Below are 4,265 nucleotides of genomic sequence, written 5' to 3'. Positions count from 1 at the left end.
CCGCCTCCCAGTTGGCTCGGAGCTAGTCCAAGTCAGCTGACCTGCCAGAAATAAAGATGGCCGCAGCGCCGGGCCTCCCGACTTGAAGCCTCTTCAGACGCCACGCTGCCAGGCCTCTGGGCTCCCCCACCCCGAGACTGGATGCCAATCAAAACTTCGGCTCCGCCTCTCTACCTCTAATTGGTGACCACGCCCTCTCGGGCTTTGTGATTGGCTGATCACTACAGTTGGCGTGAGGCGGCTTCGTAGAAAGTAACCACATCCTGGCGGGGGAAATTAAGTTGTGACTGTCGGCTGGCTCTGTGGTTGATGTCAATCAGTTGTTATTTCTCCAGCTCCGCCGAAACTCAGCTTCTCTATGGAGAACAGTTGAAGCTCTCAGCTTTTAACTAAAGTTTCCCTAAGCCTGCTTAGCGTCCTCCTCAGGAGTAACCTAGGGCAGTGATGATGGACCTGAGAGAGTTGCGGCTAAGCTAACTGGGCTGAGAGGTCTGTGCCCCCGACTTTAGCCAAGGGCCATTGGAGTGAGCTTCGTCGGTGTCCCACCCGGCCAGATAGGAGACAGTTTGGATACATCCCACTTTCTGCCTCAAGGCAGGCAGAACTGCTTGTTGGGAACTTCTGGTTCTTTGGTTCCACCGGCTAAGTCCCAGGCCAGGTGCTTTGGGAGAATGAGCAGAGACAAAAATATGTCAGTGGTAGATCGTGCATTAAAGGAGCTTTCAGACAGGTAGAGTGCTACAAACAACTCTTGGAAAGAAAGGAATGCTCCAAGAGAAAAATTGGAAAACGCTTTCTTGATGAGAAGATCAGCTCAGGGTGTTAGAAATGGCCGACAACGGAAAAGCGCAAGCTGATGGCCTCTCCCCTGCAGCTGTGTTACTGAAGCAAGACGCCCCCTCTCCTTTACTCAGACCAGTCCTTAGTTTCACCTCAGTGGGCATTCATTTCTGAGGGATCCTCAAGTATGAGAAATGGCCCTACCCCTATACAGTCAGTTTACAACCTACTAAGAAGAAGAATATATGTGAAACAAGTCAAGATAGAACACAGGGGACTTCCCTGGTGATCCTTTGGCTAAGAGGCCACGCTCCCAATGCAGGGGGCCTGGGTTCCATCCCTGGTGGGGGAATTAGATCCCACATGTCTCAAGTAAATTGTTCCGTGAGCAACTAGAAGATCTCTCCTGCCCCAACTAAGATTCAGCCCAGTCAAATAATAGATTTAAAAAAAAGAGAACACAGGTGAGTACTAAATTGTGGTATGCCAACCAAGACTTTTAGATGCATTCAGAAAAGATAATCTAATGGAGAAAGAAGTATTTAGGAAAGCCTCATCGGAAAGATGGAGTTTTGTGGAGTTGGCTGGGGGAGGGAGAATAGCATCCTAGGAGGAGAAGCAGCTTGATAAAAGTTAGGCATGGGTGTGGGTTGTGAGAAAGAGATAAACAGCTCTTTGAGCTTCTCTGATGGCTCAGTGGTAAAGAATCCGCCTGCCAATGCAGGAGACACAGGTTCCATCCCTGATCAGGGAAGATCCTGTGTGCTGCAACTACTGAAGCCTGAGTGCGCTAGAGCCCGTGCTCCACGACAAGAGAAGCCACCTCAATGAGAAGCCTGCACATTGCAAGAAAGAGTAGTCCTTGCTCATCACAGGTAGAGAAAAGTCTGGACAGCAATGAAGACTCAGCACAGCCAGAGATAAGTAAAATTATAAAAAAAAAAAAAGCAGCTGCTGGCATCTGGAAGCTGACGTAGTACTATTATCTAGGCTTTAGTCATCTGTTGAAATAATTTGGAAAAATATCAGCACAGACAGACAAGGCCATTCTATAATTATGGGGTGTGTGTGTGTGCACGTGGACACACGCTCAATTGTGTCCAACTCTTTGTGACCCCATGGACTGTAGCCCACCAGGCTCTTCTGTCCATGGACTTTTCTAGGCAAGAATACTGGAGTGGGTTATTTCCTTCTTCAGGAGATCTTCCTGACCCAGGGATTGAACTCATGTTTCTTGTGTCCCTGCATTGTGGGAAAGCCAAAGAATCCACCGGCTAATGCAGGAGACACGGGTTGGATCCCTGGTCCCGGAAGATCCCCCATACCTTGAAGCAACTAAGCCTCTGCGCCACAACTACTGAGCCTGTGTAATCTTGATAGATCAATACAAAAAGATAATCACTGATGTCTGAATACAGACAGATGTATGAACACTGTCCAAACCACAGAAACGACCCAAACATTCCCCTATTATTTTGGCTAATATGAATGACTGCAGATTCTTTGCTAATCACAGCTTTAGCTTTGCTTCATTCTTATTGATATGCAATCATAGAACCATTCCTGTGTCCTGACAGCCTCCAATCCAGAGCAAAGGCCCACTTCTCTGAGCCCTTATCCAAACCATCTGGTTGAGCAGAGCAGCATGAAGGATCTAAGTTCCCCAACCAGGGATTGAACCTGGGCCCTTGGCAATGAGAACACGGAGTCCTAACCATTGGACAACCAGGGAATTTCCTCCTGTTTCTATCTAACATCTTCTTTCAGAGATGTCCCGCCCTTCCCCATGGTATGCGTCCTCTGTTGCAATGGCAGTAGACCCAGAGTTCAATTCCATGCATGTCCCTAATGGTATTTGGCTTGGGGGCATGAACATTCATGAGCAGGATAGGAGGCAGCTTGCAGAGGAGAAAACTGATCATGTTAAAGATCTGTGCAGAGACTTCCCTGGCGGTCCAGTGACTAAGAGTCTGTGCTCCCGATGCAGGGGGCCCAGGTTCAATCCCTGGTCAAGAAATAAGAGTTTGCGTGCCACAGTGAAGATCCCGAGTGCCCCAACTAGGACCTGGCACAGCCAAGTAAATATAAAAAATAAGTCAATCAAGGATTGCGGAAAGTGAGAGAGGTCAGATAAAGGGGGAGGTGGTATGGTAAGCCGAAGAATTCATTCTTCTGACATTTATCAAAACCCACACTGTTCCTGGCATTATTCCAGTCAAAAAGAATGCTGAAGTGAAAAAAATGCTCTATTCCCCCATAGAGTATGCCTTTTAATCAACAAGTAAACATACAACTACAGCATTGTGTGATAAGCTGGGTGAGAGAGGAAGCACTGGATTCATGTGGGGTAGGGGGCACAGAAAAGGGACTCTTGAACTCATTTCAGAGTGGAGTACATAAGGGACAGTGTTGGGACTTACCTGGCGGCATTCTGGTGGTTAAGACTCAATGCCCCCAGTGTAGGGGGCGTGGGTTCGATCCCAGGTTGGGGAATAAGATTGCACATGCTTTGTGGGAGTGGCCAGAAAGTGTTCACTAAGCGAACAAACAGAGTCAAGGAAATCTTCCCGGAGAAGGTGACACTTAAGGTAAATCTTGAGCGGAAACTGAGGGCGGGGAGATGGGGAGAACCTTCCAGGCAGAAGGAGTAGAAAACAGGAGGGCAGGGAGGTAACTGTTAGCCATAATGGGTTCACGAGCAAAGGAAATGTCCTGCTTAATACCAGAATTTCCTACAATCTTTGTTTAGGACTGAGGAGTCTTCCATGGTGGATATAAAACAACAACAACAAACAAACCTCATGTGAGCGGTGAAAACCTACCTTGCACATACTAGTGAAGCACTTTGCCTCAGGTCGTGTGATGGGCCATTCTTACCCTGAGTTTTGTTGTTTCACGAGGGACTTGATCCATTCCCATCTGATGAACCATTGGGTGCACAGTGGACAAAACTATTTAATACATATTTTTGATGCAGCTAATCTCATAATGGGGTGAATGGTACAGCATTGCTCTGGTTTCATGCCATGGAGAGGTTGTGCCATGAAGCCCGTTTACAGATGTTTGGGTTCTATCTGTGACACTACTTTTGACGTAAGGCATCACAAGGCAATTCATTCAAAAGCTGCTGGTGGTAGCAAATCAAGGCCTCGCGTTCACACTGGAAGCCTGGCAGCCCATGAGCGTGGCCCTAAATAATGCCAGTTTCTTTGATCTGCAAAACAATGTGTGGCTTAGGTGTTTTCTGGAACAAATAATATAGCACGGTGGAGAGAGCACTGTGCTGAGACTGTGTGTGTGGTCTTGGAGCTGTCATTTCACTTCTCTGTGCCTTAGTGGCCTCATCACCTAATGAAAGGGAGAGAGGAGGCGGGTCTCTCAGATCCTTTTTGATTTTAAAATCTGTGATCCTGTGACTGACTTGCTGTTAAAGCCGCGGAAACCAGGGACTGCTTTCAACTCTGGTCTCCCTGTGGGAAGTTTCC

Source organism: Cervus elaphus, chromosome 1, assembly GCF_910594005.1.
Source record: "Cervus elaphus chromosome 1, mCerEla1.1, whole genome shotgun sequence".
Classification (NCBI taxonomy): domain Eukaryota; kingdom Metazoa; phylum Chordata; class Mammalia; order Artiodactyla; family Cervidae; genus Cervus; species Cervus elaphus.
This window is presented reverse-complemented; position numbering follows the sequence as displayed.